This window comes from Panthera onca, chromosome B4 (genome assembly GCF_046562875.1).
Source record: "Panthera onca isolate mPanOnc1 chromosome B4, mPanOnc1 haplotype 2, whole genome shotgun sequence".
In the NCBI taxonomy this organism is placed as follows: domain Eukaryota; kingdom Metazoa; phylum Chordata; class Mammalia; order Carnivora; family Felidae; genus Panthera; species Panthera onca.
Window position 1 is genome coordinate 28,418,961 of NC_138345.1, and position 21,539 is coordinate 28,440,499.

The following is a 21,539-nucleotide window of genomic DNA, read 5'->3' on the forward strand; positions in this document are numbered from 1 at the left end:
GCATTAACCTCATCCCTTGGCCTGGGTTCAGGGCAAGTTGTAATAATTCATTTGTGGCTGAGGCTGTAGACGCTTCGGCCACATCCCCTTGGCCTACCTCAGAACTCACCTGCAGACATTTTCCAAACAACAGTGGGGAAGGTTGGGTGATCTGGAGAGTTAATGTCCTGCAGAAATAAATGGGGATCCATTCCTAGGAGTGTTCTATATGCTCTCTCAGAGGGTCCCCAGCCTGACTGGGCCCCCCAGTTGCCCACAGTAGTAACCCCTTCATTAGTGCACTTTTAATTGCTTACCTTTCAGTGTGCTTCTGGGATCACCTCTGGAAAAAAAAAACACTATTCACACCCAATAGATATAATAAATATTCACACGCCATACTATTCTTGTTTCAGATTTTGCTTTGGCGGAAATAGGAACCAAGACACCATTATTATAAAGGAGCTCACCCTGTTGTTCCTAGTACCAATGGAGGAGAAAAAAAGCCCACTTGCTTCTGAAACAACCCAGAGACCCAGAATTTAGAAATGTACATCAAAATCTCAAATGCCCCTATTCTTTGACCCAGTAACTCTAGAAGTTTCACTTAACTTAAAATAACTAACAGACTGTATGCAAAAATGTACGTGTGAGGATGTTTATTCCCACAAAGAAGAGTAAAAATTGGGAAGCAACTTAAACTTCCAGCAGTAGCAAATGCTTAATAAGTTATGATAATCCTATGTTGCCATTAGAAATAATAAATCGATTTTTCTTCCCGCTTTCCCTGTCTGTGGTAAGTGACAAAGCATCATGTGCAGAGTAATCTACTTTTGTAAATATTACATTCACGTGTGAACATGCGTGCAGGAAGAATCTGGAAGGATGACAACAAAATGTTAATAGTGGCTATCTTTGGGTGTAAGAATTGGGGATTGGGGATCATTTTCATTTCCTTCTTTACACATTTATTGATGGGTTAAAAAGTGTTTTTTTCTTTTTACCACTAAAACAACTTTTAAAACTCCAAAAAAAAAAAAATTGTAAAAAATAAACTAATGGCCTCAGCCACATAGAACTTGAATTCAGCCGCGAGCCAGAACAGAAGGGAACCGTCCCACTTAGCCAGAGCCAGGACACTGCTCTAAGCAAGTCAGCAACTACATCTGCTTACTGGCGGCCCCGGGGAAGCACGGCGTGTCACGTGTCCAGCATGTGCGGCCCCACCTGACTCAGAGGAAACACGCGCAGGCCGGCATCCACGCTTGGGGTCGCCCCTCAGGCCCGGTCGTACCCCGGCCCCCCCCCTCCCCGCCCGCCCTCTGCAGACCACCTCCCCTCCCCCCTCGGGCCTAGAGCCCCAGCTGGCACTCAGCAGGTCCCTTTCCAATTTGCTGCACTTTCGGGAGTTCGTTATTCCCACGGGAAGCGAGGACCTCGTTGCCATGGTGATGTGAGCCTTCCAACCCCGAGACCCGCCCGGGAGGCGCAATCCTTCCTTGCGCGGCCCCGCCTGAACTCCCGGGCTAAGGGCGGCCTCGGTGGGCCCGCCCTGCCCTGTGGGTTTTAGGCTCCAGATTCTTTGGGCTGGAGGGAAGGGGGGACATTAATTAAGAACCTAAGGGAAGAAGGTAGGGGAAGGAAGACGAATGGATAAGAAGGTTGTTTTTTTTTACGAGCCACTCTGCCCTTTCCTCCCACCCACCGGGACTCTTCAGTCAAAGGCGGTCTCTCTGGATCAGGAGCATTTGGGTGGGGACGTCGGACACTCTGCTTTCCTCTCAACGTCTTCCAGGAACCCCGGGGCATTTTTTAAAGGTTCTGGAACGTAGCTCACTGGAATGAAGCTTTAACCTCTCCTGCCCCCCGAGCCTGGGACTGAAAAGAAGCGGGGGAGCGAGCGGGTCGGAGCGACCAGCCGAGCCCGGTAACGGTGGGTGGAAGGGAGGGCGACGCCTTCGGCGCCCTGCTCTGCGCCGCCCAACCTGGGACCCGGATCACCGCGCAGGGAGCGGCCGGGGTCAGGTAGGAGGCAAGCGGCCCACCGGGACCACCGTCGTTCCCCGCCCCCTGCCCCCACGCCCAGCGGGAGGTGGTGCGCCGAGCCGGCCGGGGTGGGGGCGGTCACGCGCGCCGCCCCGGTGCTGGGGCCACGCCCCGTCGCCCTGACCACGCCCGCTTAACGCCCACTGGCTGCCTGGGTGCCTCCCTCCGTGGCGGCGTGGAACTCGCAGACCTTAGCTCTCAGAAAGAATCTTGTCTCCTGTTACTCACCCCAGGGTGGCTGCCCGGGGAAAAGCTCCAAGCATATCACTGACTGGCCTGGAAACCCTTTCATCTCTGCTCCATCAGCAGCAGCTCTTTGATTAATTGAGTCTCCTGGCGTTGGAGCCTCCAACCATTGCCACGCTGTAAATCCCTGGGTGCCTGCTGGCTCAGATCTGGAGCACGTGTACACCCAGGCGCACCCCCTCTCCGCAGCCCTCTTCCCTCTTCCTGCTGCCTCCCTATCCCTGACGCTGTAAGACACGGTTGCAAGGAAGCTTAGGTTTTTCCAAGAGTCTTTTTCCCTCCAGCCTCTTTTCGCACCGACCTACTCCAACACCTGACATTTTCCTTCAACCACACCCACCCTCCTCTCAGTGTCCACACATACACACGGGCCTGTTCCCTTCCCTTCCATCAGTCCAGTGAGAAGTCAGTTCACCCACAGCAAGAGCACAGACAGTCGACAGCTGCCCACACAGCCCAGGAGAGCTGCACACCCAGCAGCACGCCCATGTGGAAATAGTGCTTTTGACAACCCCAGGCATCGTATTTCATGAGTGAGCCAAATGTAGAAAGGATTAGCTGTTTCACCCAATAAGCCCACATCTGTAGTTACATTCTGATGGGGATAAAATTACTCTGGTTATTAATCCTTCTGCTTTAGGGTATAAGCTGATCACCAGCTGGGCTCAGGAAAAAAAAATCTATCCCAGCTCGCACCAGCCTTCTTCCCCACCTTCACCTGCCCCATCTTCTGTGCTGCATTGTACACATATAGGTCTGTATACCAAGTTGAAGGCCACCAACTGAGGCACCTCTAAGACAGAACAACCCCAGTCTGTCCTGTAGAGGACACGCATTCAGTCACGTATGTATTGAGAATCTACTTTATGCAAGACATCATCGGTCTTCACTGTGGCAAGAAACAAAGATGATTCCTGCATGGCCCATGTCTTTTTCATGCTGAAAAAAGCTGAAGTGGGCGGTCACAAACTGCCTGTGGTTTCTGGGACTTCCTGCCTTGAGGCACCCTGGGTGTATCAAATAGCCTAGGGGAATCCAGTTCAGTATGGGCAGTATTTTCTAAGCCATCTGCCAACAAAGAATGTAACCATTTTCTCTAGCCTTTGCTTATATGGCTTCCCCTACGGGGAACCAGCAGGACAGGGTAGCTTTGTTTCTATCACTGATCCTTTCTCTTTGGACCCCAGATCTGCAGGCACTGGTGACTTCCAGGAGTCTCCATTCACACCAAGAAGAGAGAAGCAGTTTGAGAGCCAAAGTTTACTCCTTCCAGATCATCAGGCCTGCAGCACCACACACAAAGAAGTGACATTACTGAGAGACCACTTGCCCTAGTCACTTCAGACCTGACCAAGTATGAGCTGACTAAGAAATTGGGACCTCTCAATAGTGAAAAGAGGTGCCATTGATAATTACATGGAACTTTCCTCAGCAAACCACAATGTGCCCGCCTTACCTGAAGGGTCATTTCCATTTGCAAGGGCCATGATAAGACGCACTACTGAAACACAACAGTTGGTTAGCTCCTCCCTGAATCTTTAAGCCCTTTTAAGAATTTTAGATGTGCATCCTGAGAGAATTTCTGTTTTCTACGGACATTTTCCTAGCATCCTTTTGCTGTAGAGAACTAGCAAACTCCTCCAAAGGAAACTAGATTAAAATGCATTTTAAGCCACTCCTGTTTTTAATACTGTTCAGTTCTCATTGCTATGTTGAATTAAATACTCCCTTTTAAAATGAAAAACAAAACATCAGTCCCGGTCTGTATACCAAGTTGTGTGGACACTTACTCTTGTGTGGACACTTACTTCAGCCCTTCCCCTCTCCTCCACTGGTTTGCCTCCTTTCCTGATGCATCTATATTGCCGCTCTCCAACCCTGGATCAGCCCAACTATCTGCTTTTATTGGTGCCATCTATGTTTAGGATGCTGGGAGATAATGGAGGTTGTCATCAATAATGTCCATTAAGTGAAAAAATCAGTATTGATGCCATGACACAACGATGCTTCCTACCCTTGAATGCATGTCCCAGTTGCTCAGTTGCTCTGCTGGCTTTCTCATTTTGCATTGTAATATTCCAAGCCCTCAGTAACTCAAATCTCCATCGACCCCCTAACTCTTTGCAGTGGCCCTAACTTCTCCAAGAACAAAAAACAAAACAAAATAAGCTTGAGATATGAGCTTCTCAAATTTTCTAAACTCTCTTCCACCTCCAAACTACACACATTAATGAACACCCCTCTTCATTGAAAACTGCTCTCCTTTCCATTCCATCTGCATGACCTCCATAGGTGCTGGCATGTACTTACGTAGGACCTCCTCCCCACAGCCTCGATACAAAATTTTTGACCCTTAGTTGGGCTCCTAAAGACTCAGCTGGATCAGTGGGAACCTTTCCATGGAATTTTGGGTTTGGGGTGAAGAGGGTCAGTCCAGTCTGTCTCCCGTGGCTGCAGCTGTCTGCTTTGTTTCCCCATCAGACTGAAGAAGGTGAGGACCTACAGGGAATATAAATGTGCTCATCTCCATATTAAGAAACTAAATAATAAAGACTTTCTTTCATCTCTGCTCCTCCTCAAGTTTCCAGCCCCTTCCCTTCTACCTTCATCTTCTTACCTCCTACAATACCCAACCTACTGCTATAGTCTGGCTCCCTCTCATCTTCCCTCGGTTGACCTAAATAAAGAGGTAAACTGAGGCAAGCTCAAATCACCAGAATTTAGATTTATTTGGGAATAACAGCACAACCAAAATTCAGAAAATGCATTCCTTAGCAAACTACAGGCAAGTCCATTGAGGGTTTGGGGCAGGCTATATTTATGGGCAAGGAGTGCAAAGAGGGGGAAGTCCAGCCAAAGTCCAAGTATAGAAAGTTCATGGACTTGAAGATAGGAAGCGATTCTTGACAGATGTTCTTGCTGAGGAGATGAGGCTCACTCTTCTGTAAATCAAGCATTTACAGAAAATCAGTATCTTGGTTCTGAAATTCGATTCTTCTGAGGGCAAATGCATGGGATTCTTTATTTCATATCCTGTGGTTCCAATTTAGATTGAAATCCTTTTATACCTCTTTCCTCATGAGCGGTATATTACAAACTATGCCCACTTCCTTGCATCCATGCCACATAACCCGCAGCATCTGGCATCAGCAACCCCTCTCTCTACCTTGAATCTTGCACTTACCTTGATGGTTTTTCTCCTGGTCCTTGCTCTAACACAAAGAAATTTGACCTGAAGATGCTGTACCAGAATCTAAATGTACTAAGGATCTAAAGCTCTAGGTTTTTCCAAGCTTCTCACCCCATAGAAATGCAATTGGCCTGTTCCCGCTCCCCTGGTGCACACGGATTGTAGTGGAACAAGACGGTGGAGAGCAGGGATAGGGGTGGAAGAGGGTGCTAGGGATATATTCCCTAAGCACTGACGTTTTAATGACATTTAAGTTTTGTATTTTCACTTCATGTTAATCAGTGCTTGATTGTGCATTTTAATTTACCATTCCGTTGGCACCAAGGGATCACCCACTTTTAGCGCAATGTTTTCAGGATGCAATGTATTCTCAGTGTCTCAGAGAATTTCTACTCCTAAAGTGAGTCTCTCTGCTCCTCAGATTGAGAAGTACTGACTCAAGGAACAAGCTTCCTTAAAATGTGAGTGCTGTCTATCACCCAGCAGCATCAAAAGGAGAGACAGAAATGTAACACCTGAGTCTTGCCCTCAAAAACTCATAGGCTCATTAGGAAATGGACACAGGAACACTTAAATTAAATACACACATGAAGTAACAATGTGGGACATGTCACAAAGTGGTATGTTATTAAGTGATGTGGCAAGAAAGCTTTCCCTGTATGGGAATGACCATGGAGGCTTCCCGGTTTGGGAGGGTTGGGCCATAATTTAAACAGGGCTGTAGGTGAAAAGTAAAAAGTTATGTAGACAGAGAAGAAAAGAAATATTCTGGCACAAAGGAAGTTCATGAGAAAACAAAGTCCTGAGCTTGGGATCGAGATCAGAGCCGACTGAATGGAGGGTTCTTATGGGGACAAAGTGGACAATATGGGTTACCCTCTATCAAACTCAGCACATATGCAAGACATCAACACAGCAAGGACACCAACTTTTGCTTAAGAATCTGTTGCTTGCTATTTTTTAAAAAGCATCAAGAAAACATTATGGAGAAAATTAGAGTTGTGTTCCTTGTACTTATTCTATGGTTTTTAATATCGTATATTCACTTCTATGGAGAGTAGAAATGAGACACCACGATCATGACAGTGCTGCTTCCTCTAAAGGTCTAATGCAGCTTGTTAGGAGAAAATCAAGTTGGGGCCACCTTCTGGGAGACTTGAACTCCAAGTGAGGCAGTCAGACTCTTCAGGGCTTCAAGGACAATGACAACCTCACATTCTCTGGGTCTCTGAGGTTACACCACTAAGTCTAATCCTGGGCTTCAGATCCTTTGCTGCGGCATACAGCTACAAGGTCATACTCATGAGAATCTTCTTTATTGCGGTGATTTATGCCTCTTTGTTTTGTTGCCATTGTTGATTGGCACTGGTTGGAAGAAATAATATCCTCTTGAATGCAAAGCCTCCCTTGCAGAATATCCCCTAAAACAATCGGTGATGTTTATTGCTTTTATCAACTTGACAGTCTGGAGACAATATTGATGATATTTATACAACTTTTTCATTCCTCCAGGTTAGCGGGACACCACTTTGTTGCCGTCACCTCTACCCACATCATGCTTGGGAAGCAAGGATATGGCAGTGCAATGCCGTGCATCCCAAATATCTGTGAGATAAGTAAATGAGTGAATAAGTGAATAATTAAAGAGGATCTGTGCTAAGAAAAGGCATCCCAAGGTTGGCATTGTGAGGGCAGCTGGAGCAGACAGTGGCTAAGGCCACCTCTGAGCTTAACAGCTCTCCTTCCACTGGACGCAGGTCAGGGAGGACGTCCAGTTCGCCAGTCATCTGTCAAAAGAGATCCCCATTCTGTCCTTTCCCTCGAGCTCTCTGAGAAACATCACACCACCTTCATGGTAGTGGATCTCTGCTTCTCCAAACCTCAGGGAAGACAGTTCTCTCCAGTGGCCAACTCAGCTCCCTCTAACTGCAGTTTCAGTGAGTCCGTCTGCCTGCTCTGTCAATGCCAACGGCTCTTCTCAGGGTCAGGGTAAAACATCGTGAAAGCCAGCCCGGGATGAACGTCCACAGAAGGACTTGGTGGAGAGGAGGGGAGAGGCATGTGCAGAAACACCGTTCAAGGTGATGGGGATCTGCAAGAGGCAGAGAGGGGCCCCGGGGATTCACGCGGGAAGAGTAATTACATGCAACACAACAGCTCTCCGGGCCAGCATCACTGCCCAGAGCGTGGCCCTGAACGAAGGTGGATTGCTTCAATTATCTGGGCATCTTGATGAATGGGCCCTGCACACGCTCTGGGGAAGATGGAAGGAAACTAGCCACAGATTAATCACTCGTGGCATCACTGAATGGACGGTGTTTAGAGCCTGTGAGCGCCACGGGCACAACAGGTTCACAAAAGCAGAGAGGGAAACGGAAAGCAGTCAGGCCGTGATTAGAAAAAAAAGGGGAGGAAGCAAATATAACATTAAGGCTCCTCTTTTGGGGGCTAATTTGCATAAAGATAGTGGCAATTGAAGTAGCCCAAGTAGGATTGGACAGTGGAGTATAGTCCTGGAATTGCCTGGCCTAAAGTGCAGCCAGGAGCTGGGGCCCTAAAGGTAACCCTGAACCAGAGAAGGAGGGTCTCAGACGCCAAAGGAGGGAGAGGCAAGGGAAGGAGACAAGAACTGCTGACGCCAACCCAGGAAAGGTTTCCAGAGAAGATGAAGCCATGTGCCGATCCAGCCTCTTCTAGGACTTTCACAGTATGCACCATTAGTGGGGTCTCAGTGCTTCTCTGCCCCAGATTACTATGGGGTATGTGTGTATTTAAATAAAGAGAATTATTTTTCCCTTGGGAAATATCTGATCGTGTGTGTCCAGCATTCAACATATGGTATATCATAAATGTTTGTTGAATGATTGAATAAAAATAGCGTTTGTTACACTTCTCCTGTGTCAGACAATATGCTAAGTGCTTTACACAAATAAATTTAATGTAATTCACACAATCTTCCTATGAGGTGTTTTTCAATTCCTCTTTTAGGGATTGAAAAAAAAAAAAAACCTGACGCTCAAATAAGTGAAGTAACTTGTTTAGCTAGTGATGGTATGTTGGATGGAAGAAAAGAAAGGTGAGTGGGGCACATGTCAGACGAGGGGAGATTCAGAGAGAGAGCCAGGGTGGGGGTGGGGAGGAGAGGAAGAGGGAGGGTGGAAGGGACATCTCCCGAAAGGCTGTGAGGAGTCTCAGAGAATTTCTTTTGAAAATCATCTGACTTAACCAAAATGTGCCTGGCACGCGGATCCACTTTAATTCGTCTTTCGTACCAGGTGTTGAGTCCTGTGAAGAGCTGTGAAAACTAGCACTGCCTCACATGGGACTGAAAGAAAATAAACCGACAGGGCAGGATTTTCAATGAACTTACAACCTACGACAGAAGCGACCCCAGCTCTTTGGGCCTCTGACTCCTGAAGCCTTTGGCTACTGCGCACAGACAACGGGACAGAGGGGGACCGGTGTGTCCTTTGTCCAGCATCCTGGTTGTCGAGACATGATTCTGTGAACCTCACACAAGGTTCTGTTCAGGATAATAAAAATAATAACTGTTGAGTGACTGAAGGGAAATGTGAATAAGAAAAGAAAAGTCAGATGACCTCACAAATGTGCACACTAAACGATCTGCCTCAGGTGCAGGGAGACAGGACACGATTTGGACTCTGAGCTACCTAGCAGCCTAAGCAATGAAGGAAATAATGAATTCCCATGATATCCATGGGACAAAAATAAACCATGGTTTAGAGCACCATGTGGTATTACTATCAGTGGGTTTTGTGTTTATGTCCCTGGACTCCACACTGGACATTCCAAACCTACAGCAGCAGTCGTCTCTGAGGGCAGGGCCACAAAGGCATCACAAGACCCTGCTGCATGGAAAGGGCCATCCTGCCTCCTACCGTTGCTGCCACTTCCTTGGAGCCAAACCCCAGAGTAAGAGGAGCCTCAGTGGGCTTCAATGCTGCCCAGGGACACCGCTCTTGGGAGCTTTGTTCCCAACTGCAAGCTGCAGCTGTCCTGAGCCTGAGTTTCCAGGCTCCAGCCCAGGGATGGAGCGTTCAGTAACATGGGAGAAAGCCCCGACAACCAGGGAATAACCCAAAGGGAACAAGTAGAAAATGGTGAATGCCTCTGAGGTATTGGAAAATGCAAATCACAGGACAGGACAGGAGCCATCAAAGGCTGTCCTGTCAGCTCGCTTCAGGAGGCCGGGACAAGAAAGGGAATCCCTCAGGGCCGGTTCCAATATCAGATCATGGCCCTGGTGGGGGTCCTACAGATGCTGCAAGTCAGATTGTAACTTTGATTCAATTACCATGGGCTGAACACTCTTTACACACCTGGGACCACTGGGGGAGCCACATGTTCCAGCTCAATGCATCCCCGCTCTCAACTCCGAGGCGGGCATTTTTATGATTCACGTTTTCAGCGTAGGAAACTGAGGCTCAGAGAGGCAGAGGCCTGAGAAACTCACATCCACTGGTGTTATGTCACTGCGGCTCCTGCTGCTGCTTCTCTAAGGCCACTCATCAGAACTCTCCATTTCCCCGGGCTGGTAAGTACAAGCTCAGCTGTGACTGTGTGCACAGTCCTCTTCCAGTTCACGACAAGTCTTGACAAGTCATAAACGGACCTTTCGAACAATACAAAAAAATGAGATTGCTGGATCATGAAAGTGCAAGTAACTTTGCTCCCTTTTGCATTCTCTTCTTCCTTCCAATGCAAGTATTTTATAAAGTGTGTGCCATGTCTCCTTCCCAGGCACGAAGGTCTAGGAGGTGAGCGCCACACAGGCCCTGTGCTCGAGAGCTCACACTCCACTGAGGAGACAGACAAGCAGTTGGGGATTTCCACACACCAACAGGAAGGGCTAGCACGGGGTGCCGTGAGGCCACAGAGGAAGCCCCCCGCCCCCATGGGTACACGGGTTCCACCTGCCCGAGAAGTTAGATGTGAAGAAGGTGGAGGTGAGGGATCACACAGATGCCGAGGTTGTGAGACAGGCCCTGGCAAGGGAGTTGGTACAGAAGTCACCAGAGGCCTGGGTAGGGGCTCAGGGACGCTGGCTGGTTCCCAGCCGAGCATAATTTTGTCTAGAGACAAAATGTCTGTAGGCATTTTTGGCTGATGCAACTGGGTATGTGTTGAGGGAAGTGGGGGAGGTCGGGGCGGGTGCTACTGGCATCTACCAAGAGGCCAGAGATGCTGCTAACAACCCTACAGTGCACAGGACACTCCCACAACAAAGGATGATCCAGCTCAGAATGTCCGGAATTGAGGACCCCTGCCCTGCAGTCAAGAGGAGCCACTGGAGGCTCTGGGCAGGGCCGGGAAATGATCGGAGCTGTGTTCTTAGCTCTCTTGTCCAGATTGAAGAAGTTAGGAAACTGATCTTTTTGTGTTTTGTTTTGTTTTGTTTTGTTTTGTTTTGTTTTGTTTTAAGCGGAATGCAGCTCAGAGATTGCCTGTTGGACGCAGGGAGCTGACAGTCTAGAATGGAGAGTCCATCCTGAAAGAACATGGTACCGTGAGAGCCCCCAGAACATCTATTTCTTCATCTATAAAATGGCGTGTGAGATTTACTGAATTTTATTTTATTTAATACATTTTTATCGAATAAATTTTATTTAATACTGTTCTTGATTTATTCCTGTGTTGCCATGATGATCAAATACAATAGTATTTATGAAAGGCTTTGTGAAGTGAAAAGAAATGTGGGTGACAGATATTTTTGTACTATAAAGAGCACCTTTTAACAATTACACAACTATTGTATGCTAATTATATTAAAGTGGAAAATATAATTAAGTGAAAAGAGGACAGTAAAGTTCACCCATCATTTCACTATCCAGAAATAGCATTTTAACATTTAAGTGTATATTTTTAGCATCCTAAACTTGCATGTGTATGTGTGTGTGTGTCATTTATTCAGTAAAAACTGAGATCGTGGGGCACCTGGGTGGCTCAGCCAGTTAAGCATCCAATTCTTGAGCTCAGCTCTCGTCTTGATCTCAGGGTTGTGAGATCAAGGCCAGCATTAGGCTTCATACCCAACATAAAAAAAAAAAAAAAAAAAAGATATGTGCACCTTTATAGGGGCACGTGGGCGGCTCAATCACTTGAGCGTCTGACTCTTGACTTTGGTTTAGGTAATGATCTCATGGTTGTGTTAGAGCCCTGCCTCAGGCTATGTGCTGGCAGTGCAGCCTGCTCAAGATTCTCACTCTCTGCCCCTCCCCTGCACGCATATGTGTGCACACACACACCTTCTCTGAATTTCTCTCTCAAAATAAATTAATTTTAAAAAACCTGGACTCATGCTTTCCCCACAAATATGCATTACAAATAGCATCCTATATCAATAGCATAGTTTCTATGCTATTATTTTGACAAATGATGTGCTCTGTTCTTCGATAGTTGTGTATTTCAAATTTTCTGCATTTACAAACAACATTTCCTGGGATTTGCATCTCCTTGAATTTAATTCAGTGAAATGAAAGGGTGGTGCTGAGAAACGCACAGCATAGCCAGCCCCACCCCCATCTGTGCCCTTACTACTGCTGATGGGGACATTGTAGGGTGGGATCCTAGAGCTTCAGGCAAATGAGAAGCAGTAAGTACTTCCCTCAGGGATGGAAGAGGTGGGTGCACCTTTGTCAGGATAACTTTGCTTCCTGCTCAGGACTGGGGGGAGGTGGACAGGTGGCCCACCCTGAGAGGCACCTGGTGCATTTCAAAAGGGCCACAAATGTCCCCTAAAATCTGTCCCAGCAGTCCCAGCTAAGGCCATTTCTCCAGAGCCCACCCAACTGGGAATGATGAGCCTGTAACTTGCTTTACTCCAACAATTGATCCATTGACTTAGAAACTACAACAACAGTAGTAATCTGTGGCACCCTTCACCCAGAAGGGGCTGAGCCAGCCCAGCAATGGTCGTGGATGCGCACTGACTCATCCACACTCTTGACAGTTTCCTTTGCAGCAAATGGCACAGGGTCAAAAGATGGCAGCCCTTCACTGAGAAGGGCACTTTCGGGATGAGCACTGGGTGTTGTATGTAAGTGATGAATCACGGGAATCTACCCCCAAAACCAAGAGCACACTGTATGTACACTGTATGTTAGCTGACTTGACAATAAATTTCATATGTATGTATAAATATATATATATATATATATATATATATATATATATATATATATAAAGATGGCGACCCTTGTCTATGGTGCTGGGCTAACGTAATGCAAAACTGGTGGTACATCTCTCCCAGAGACAAATTCAAACTGTGAAAAGGCTATACTGCAGAGAACTGAAAACGCAGAAATCACCTAATATCCAAAACAAACCATGGGACTCTTGTCCATTGTCCATCCATTTCCTGGAATATTAATCTCTCATGTTCACTGATAACTGTCAAGGCTATACAACAACATCTAAAATTCTTATGACAAAATATTAAATGAGAAAAGGAGGGCACAGAATCGTACTGAGAATAAAACTACTACTGTGTTTAAATTAGCATTTTCATATGACAAAAGGTAAATAGAAATAATCCTCAAATTGTCCCAGCTGCTTTGTTAAGTGAGATCATGGGGATTTTTTTTCCTTCTCTGTTTTCAAATGTTCTGTAAGTGGTTATGATTACTTTCATAGTGAATATGTCTGTGTGTGTATATGTGTGTGTAAGTAGGATACTTATGTTCTGAGTCCTCTCTTCACACACTGTAGGAGTAGAGGTGGAGGAATGAGAAAGGGAGAAGGACCATCCAGGCTCAGCAAATGCTAGTCACTCCCCTGCTAGAGGGTAAGCAGAGGAGTCACAGTAAGGGTTGCCCATGTCCCCGGGTAGCTTGTTTATGTCATCTGTGAGGATCATGCCTGGGCCAACATCTCCAAGATTGGATTTTTTTTTCCCTGTAGAGATAGCTTTGAAGCAGACAAAAGAACTAAACCCTGACTGGGCTCTCCATGACATCCTGTAGATAAGCCACTCCAATATCACAGACACTGTTGGGATCTATAAACCCTGCTTTCCCATGGCCCTTCAGTGTCCACCAGTGTCCCAATCACTTGGCCCCACATCAGACGAGAAGAAGACAGCATCTTTGGAAGGCATTGGTCTGCTGGCTGGCTGGTCCCTTGGCTGAGTCTACTGGGCTCCAGAATTTTCCAGCTCACTTGGACACAAATGGCGAGGTTCAGGAGGCTGCACCCGCTCTCAGAGGCACCCTTCCCACAAGCCAGCCCTGGGGTGGGCAGGATGGATGGAGAAGTCTCTCCTCCCTTCCTTTCAACCTGGGTTGGCAGTTCTGGAAGAAATAAAGTGGGGGGGGGGGGATCCCAGTCTCAGGTCCCGCCTGGAGTCCCAGTCCCATCAAACAGCCATGAGGTTGGCCTGGGGTACGGGACAGTCCGTGGGGCTCTGGAGACCTCGCTGCTCTACTTTCCTTCCTGCTGAGGGTGGCTGTATGCTCCTGCTCTTGCTCTCACTTCCCTCTCTGTTCTCCACCTCAGGTCATTGTGTCTTGCTGATTACCAGCCTCTGATACGCTGTCTTCCCTTTCTTGGTCTCTCTTTCTCCTTCTTAGCATCTTTATTGTGTATCTACTGCCAGCCTCAGTCCATCATCCCCTCTGAGAACCCAGTGCCAGCCCTCCTGGAGCAGACAAGGCTAACCTGTGCCCCGTGGGTCAAAGACCCACGCTGCTGCTCCCCCAGCTCTCCCAGCAGGAGAGAGGCCGACTTCCAAGCAGAAGGACATGGAGGGAGGAGGCCTTCCATCCTGTGGGGCTCCCTTGCTAGGCTGCCGAGGGAAAGGAGGGGAAGTGGCCTCTTACACACTGCTGACTCTCTGCACTTCCTTTTTTGCTTTTTCATACTAACACTGCACAACTAAGGGATTAGGGGCAAGGAGAGGACAGAAGAGGAAAGGAATATAGTTTTGCATCTGTGGAAAGAAACGTCCTTCCTGGCCCAGGTTTTGGCAACAGGCATCACTCCCCTCTGGGGTTTGACAGAAATGAGGTCACAGGGAAAGGAGGAGAGAGGAAAATGTCCTCCATGTCTGCGTGCCCTGAGTTTGAGTCCCACGGTGGCCCTAAATGGCATAACCATTTGTGCACTGAGGTGAAGCGGTGACACGGCAGGCCCAAAGAGGAAAGGCCGTCACACCCAGCGCTCCAGGAATTCGGAGGCCTGGATTCTGGAGCACATGCGGTGTGTGTTATTCTTACCACAAACCAGAACTATGTTCCTTTTTGAAATGGTTGGCTCCACAGCTGTTTGAAAATCCCCTGGTACTTGGAGACAAATGATCCAAGTCAGGCTGTGCTAACAGGCCAGTTCTGGAGCCAGGCGGGAGGTGTGACCGATGTGGGCCCACGGCTCTGTCCTCGGGCCCATCAATCACTGCTCAGTGGAATTCCCGAGGGGCCACCGGACTCTCCGACAGTATTGTTTGTATTAGAACACGACTGTGAAACTTCCAGAAAAAAGAGTGGTGGCAGAAAGCACACCCATCAGGCCAGCTGAGCTGCCTCGCTCGCGGGGAGGCAGAACCGCTTCAAGGCCTGGCCTGTGGGCTGAGCCCCTGCCAGGCTGTCCCTGAGGACATGCCGGGAACATTCCCTAACGTGGGAGCCAGAGCCACCTGGGAGGGGAAGGAGGCAGGGAGCTCACCTAAACGGCTCCACATGCCTGTCACGGTGTGGTTTCCACTGAGCTTAACACCCCCCACCTCCAAAATCACGTGAATTCAGCCAAAGGCACCTGCTGACAGAAAAATATTTTTCATTTTTACTTCAGACTCTCACAGCTACGATGCGGGAGTGCAATGCTTTGTACTGGGCCAGGACAGCTGGGGAATGTCGGGAAGGCCCCGAACAGAGGAGCATTTGGGGAGCCCCAAAGACGGGAGGAAGGCACAACCACAGAGGCCCACAGACATGGGGAGCTCCCAGCTGCTGCAGCTGACGAGCTTGGCTAAAGAAGGATTATGCACCTGTTTAATCTTGAGAGAAAGATTGCAAGTTACGGCTGTTTTGCTCTAACACACCCCATTAAATATTTCTGGAATCCAAATGCAAGAGGAAAAAATAAACCACTTTGAAGCTCCAGGCAAGGGGTGATCTGGCAGGGCAAGGTCCAGGTACAGCTGGACAGTCTGGGCAGGGGAAGATTCCTCCCCTGGCCGCTCTGGGCTCTGGACAGGTGGTAGGTGCCACGCCACCCCTCCCCTGCCCCCTAATTGGGTGTGTCTGGGCATCAGTTGGTCCTTGGATCTGCAGGAAGTTGGGAGGAGAGAAGGGTGGTGTCTCGAGGTGCAGCTGCTGCCTACATTGGAGGGGACCAGGCTGAATCTGGGCACGCTTACTTCCTGGGAGCTTACACCGCCCTGCGTCTCTAGTAAAGCAAACGTATGTATGGTACTCACGAGGAGCTCACTGCTCTAAATCCTGCAGGCATATTACCTCATTTAATACACACAACAAACCTGGAAAATGGGTATCATTATTGCCTCTATATTACAGATGAGAAAACTGAGGGACAGAGAGATAAAGTGGCTTTTCCAAGGAAGATAGTAAGGGAGTGGAGGGGCTAGGATTTGAACCCACAGTCTGACTCCAGAGTCCCTGCTCTTAACCAGGAAACTCCATTGTCTCTTTAAGTGAATTTTAAGACGAACTATTCTGCCCAAGAGGCAGACCATACCCTGCCTGCACTGGCTCTCACTCCGAAGTCTGACTGGCTTTCTCTCCAGGTGGGAGCCCTCCTGCCCACCTGAAAGTCACTTCCCAGCCAGAGGCCTGATGAATCATCCAGAACCCTGTGTTGTTCCCCGCCTCCAGAAGCAGAAGAGTTTTACAAAACTTGGTCGCCGTTAAAAAGCAAGCACAGCAAAGGTATCCAGGGCCTCCACTGGCCAGTCCCAGGATTTATCAGGATTCATAAATAACTGAAGTCTTAATTTCTTTAAAGGCTCTGCAAAGGCAGTCCCCATCCCACCCCCCTCCCCAACCCCTGGCCAAGCATCAGGTGCCTTCAGCCCCTCGGTGTGAAAACCAGGAGCTGGGGGGTAGGTCGTCGCTCCTCTCACCTACCCAGAAACCAGACAGTACCGCCACATTTTTTGAGGCCAGAGCTTGTCTTTCCCTCACTGGGACCTTGGGAAAAGGCTTCCTTGACCCAACTCACCCTCTCCATCTGCTAGAAATGCCTGTATTACTGACTCTGTGGAATATGGTCTCCCTGGCTCCAAGTGACTCATCTGGCCTCCTCATTGTTACCAAGAATATCTTTCCAAAACACAAATCAGATTAAGTCTTTCCCCTGATTAAAACAATTTTAAATCTGATGGGGCCAGCTGCCCATAGGATATAGCCCCAATGTCTTATAATATCATGGGAAGCCCTCTGCCGTGCAGCCCGGCCCACTGGCCTCTTCCTGTTTTATCCAGCCAAGCAGAGGTCATCTGCATCAGTAGTGCTGCTTACCCTGCTCAGTGACCACCAGCCCACCCCCATCCGGCCTGGATACATCCCCTAATCAGCCCTCAAAGCCGCATTCGAAAGTCTCTTCCAAGACTACATCCAACCACCCGTCTGTAGGGGAGAAAGTACAGCATAATCCCCAGCACATACATCTATCATATCCCCTTGTGTCATATTCACTTATTTAAGTGACTGTCTCCTCACTACAATGAGCTGCTTAGGAGAAAGTAGCTTCATTTTTGTATTGGCAGCACCTGGTGCCTACAATGCTATTAAAGTGCAAGTATTCGAGAAAGAGAAACCCACTCAGCCAGTAATATGCACTAACCTAACAACACGAATGCTGTTCTTTAGTGAGCTCTGGCAGGGAAGCATTCTGAGAGCTCAAGAACTACATGTGACAGTTTGGATGTGACAGGAAGGAGACGTGCGCTGTGATATGGTCTTGCCCAAGGAGGTCTGGGAGGCAGGCATAGGGTCTGGGGCCCTTGAGTGGGTGCAGGCACCTGGTGAGCTTGAGGACTTCATAGATGGGTGAAAACCAACCTCTCTCAGCCTCACGGCTTCCCCCGGGGCCAACCTTGCCTGAAGCAACTCATTACGCCTCCTGATTCGTCTATCCTAGACCCTGCCCTTCCCACTGAGGCTTGATCCTAGCCACTCGCGTCCTCTCCTGACCTTGAAGTGGCCCCTGGGCACCCCTTTCAGTCCATCAGAGGAAACTCCAATCATCCCCATCTCCATCTTCTTCCAGGAGCAACATCTTCCCCTCCCTGCCTCCTCTGGTCTGAAGGTAATCACAGCGGCCTTGCTGGAAGAACTGCGGTGCCATAGGAAATACTGGCTTTGCAGTCAAGTCAATCTGAGCTGTTATCTGACTGGTCCAGGTGTCCGTTTCCTCACCTGCAAAGAGGTAGTAGGTGAAAACCATCCCTGAGGGTAGGTATGAGAAGTTGAGATAATGCATGTAGAGTCTCAACTAGCAAACAGTAGACACTCAGCACATGGTGGCTCCGGGGTCCAACGGCCGCCTTGCTCCTCCTTTCCTGTTGGTAAACAGCAATTAACTATGATATTAAGTCCATGGGCTCTTGTAGCGCATGAGGGTTATGTCCAGGTCACCTGTGAACCACGGCATCCACAGCATGAATGTACGGGATGGAAGCAGCCCAGCGCTGGGCAGGGCACAATACCATTTCTGTAAGAAAAATTAAAGTTATACATATCAATGAATATGCCCAGAGAACATCTAGGATAAATTTCAAAACATTAACAATCGTAGGGCTATGAGAGGTTTCTTTTTCCTTTTGTTATATATTTATCTACTTTTCCCCCCAGCGTTGAACATGCATTGAGTTAACAATAAGAAAAAAAAAAATTAAACCATATGTGGTAGAAATCTGCATGCAATATGGGCCTTAAATTCAAAGCACCATCTGGGATTTGCGTGTCAAAGAATCGTGGTTTACAACTGCAGATGTCCATAGCCTCCATGTGGAAGGAATTAGGGTAGCTGAGCATGACCCCACCCTAGGAAAGTCCCCGGTGGAGAGAAGGCAAATGTCACTCCCAAGTAGAGGCTTCCGCATAGCTACTACATAATAGAGGGGTTTTGTAAATTTGACAGCATTAGCACTTGAAATAAATTCTCCATTAGATAGGTAGTATTTTGAAATTAAGTTATAGTTTTAACCCATTTGGTGAACTCTATGTTTAAAAGAACACTCTAGGAAACTGTAAAACAAAGCCGTTTCTTGCAGTTCAAACTCTCACTTCCCTGAATCTATTTTATCAATTTGCACATTACTTTGTTTTCTTGCAGCAACAAATGCCTCCACACACTCAAGAAAACTGGTTCTATAAGGACAAAAGCCACCACATTTATTTCAGGATAAAACTCTAATGTCGTGCCTCCTTCTTTGGCATCGATGTGCTGGAATGCACCGCAGCAAGGGAGGTGATGACATTCTGTGTCTATGAAAAGCATATGAACAATTTTATGGGGTAGTTTCTCATCAGGCCTGCTTAGAGTCAAGGCAATAGACTCAATTAACTCTTGACAGCCTTTTCAGTTCTGTAAGTCTATCAAATTTATTATAGAGATGTTTTAAAAAAAAATTCCTTACCCTTCTGTGGAGAATAGAGAAACATCAGGCCTGAATCATTGTAACACAAAAGTCAGCCGTGTCAAGGTGCCAGTGATTCAAAATAAGAGTTATAAATAGTGATAAAAGTAATCTCTTCAAAGTGAAGCAAAGTGAGCCACCATCTAAAACTCTCTAAAATCTATTTACAGAGGAGAATTCTATGGTGTAAGGTAGTTAGCTTTAGGGTTGGTTAATTCACCTGTGCGATGATAGCATCAATAACTTGGATTCTTTCTGTTTTTCTACTCTGCTAGCTCTGACATTTTGCCATTCTCCCAATGGTCTCTTGGCTGCAACAATTTAACCTCACTAATGCTCAAGCAGAAATATCCAAAAACCTATTCCTAAATCAATCACTGGTGAGAAGAATGCCTTTATCATAATTGTCTTAAATGAATCATCAGTCCCTCCTTAGCATTGGGGAAGAGAAGCCTCTTCCTTCTAAGTAATGGTCTTGACTCTTGAACACAGTCAAGGTTTGGTAGGAAGGAAGAAGAAACGAAGAAGAACTAGGCTTGTAGCCTACTACCAAAAGCTGTCATTAAGATAGTTATGAGATTTGTAAATGACAACACTAAATGACAGAAGACAGAAGAGAAATTCACTTACAGTTCTAGGTGAGAAATATCTCAAACCTGAAATCTATACTCAGCCAAACTTTCAACCAAGTAAGGAATAAAATAAAGCAAGCTTTAGGTAAGGAAGAATCAGAATCAACTTATATAAACTTTTCTAAAAATTAAAACACCATTAGAACATGTAGTCCATCTGAGCAAATAGGAATCCAAGAAAGAGGAGTATCTGTGATCCAGACAAAAGTGAAATCAACCCAAGAGTGCAATAAAAATAAGCTTGAAATTAGCTTGAAACTCTGCAACAGGCCTGTAATTAATGTCAAATAATGTCAAAATTAAAATGAGATGTATCAAAGGACTCCACCACGTATGTCTTCAAAATCCAAATGGTTTCATTACACAGTTCTATGATGAGGAACCTAGAAATTTTTAATCAGATAAAAGCATATGCTTCTGTCAACAACAACAACAAATAAAACAGCTATAAATTCCAGAGAAAATAAATAGCCATACAACATCATAGCAGAATAAAAAATATATATAAATATATAACAGAATAAAGGTGGCATGACATTGAGCAAATAATCATAATTGTAAATAAAACAGAATCCATGTGGCCATGAGGTTAACAAAGATTTCCTTACGGTGGTTCTGGGTAGTAGAATAAGATTACATTTCCTTTGCTATGGATCTAGTCATACTTTTTTGAGGCTCATCAGTAAACGATACTTATGTAATTATAATTTTACAAATGCTGGTTTTTGGTTTACAGTTTTAATAATCAGTCTATAGACAAAGTCAGGAAGATTAATCATAGTCACAGAACCTTATAATGTCAAAGTTAGGTCTTGAAGATTTATAAAAGTAATGTTATAGCTGACAGAATTGAAAAAGTTGAAGGAAAAAGTAGGAAAAAAATGAAGGTGTGCTAAATTTCTCATTTACTGGAGGAAAAGGGTAAAGAAATATGGTCTGAATTTTATGGATTTAAAAATAAAACTTTGGGGTGCCTGGGTGGCTCAGTCGGTTAAGCGTCCAAATTGGCTCAGGTCATGATCTTGCAGTTTATGAGTTCGAGCCCCGCGTCGGGCTCTGTGCTGACAACTCGAAGCCTGGAGCCTGCTTCTGATTCTGTGTCTTCCTATCTCTCTGCTCCTCACCTGCTTATGCTCTCTCTCTCTCTCAAAAATAAACATTTAAAAAAATTAAAAAATAATAAAAAGTTTAAAAAGTTTAACAATGACCAAACTAATAGCAATGAACATTCAAATGTTCAAACTGTGATCTCCAAATACCATTTTCTACTGAAAGCAACCAGAATTCCTTGGAGAAATAATTAATCCAGGCCTGGGTCAGCAAATGTGTCACATGAGCCAGGAACCTCTACTCCTTAGAAAATGATGAGAGTACCGAATATTCTTGGAATCAGGTCAAGAGGATTCAGGAGTAAATTTGAAGAGGCTTTCATTGGCCGAAAACAAGACAGTTTCAACATCAATAAGAATTGAAATACAGTGACTTGAAACATGTCAAGTATGGCTTCACCATGATGCTAATAGAAAAAGAAAGCCAATGTTAACCATTACAGGATGTTAGGGAATCAACTCACCACTTTCAGGACTGGTAATTAAATAAGTTTTAACCTAAGAGTCAAGCAATCATTTCTACTTTTCCTCTATCTTCAGATTATCAAATAGCCAAAGGGGCAATTTCTTTTTATAGAAGCATTCCAACTATTCAGTGAAGAAAAACTGAGAGTTCATCACTACCACTAATGAATTAAAGGATCCAGACAATAGTTATCAATGGCTGTTGGAATCGTGAAGAAAGATACAACCAGACATGATATACCGTCTGGCAGAATTTA

General features: G+C 46.4%; 1 protein-coding gene and 1 long non-coding RNA gene across 2 annotated transcripts in view; both read left to right on the forward strand.

The window, feature by feature from the left end:
- The window catches only part of ZEB1 (zinc finger E-box binding homeobox 1), a 272,730-nt gene that overhangs the window by 239,989 nt on the left and 11,202 nt on the right, over positions 1-21,539 (forward strand). The gene's annotated exons all lie outside the window — the stretch shown is intronic.
- On the forward strand, positions 1,333-8,350 carry LOC144616961 (uncharacterized). The gene is made up of 2 exons (XR_013556912.2): positions 1,333-2,004; positions 6,974-8,350. It is a non-coding gene; the product is annotated as an uncharacterized LOC144616961 (long non-coding RNA).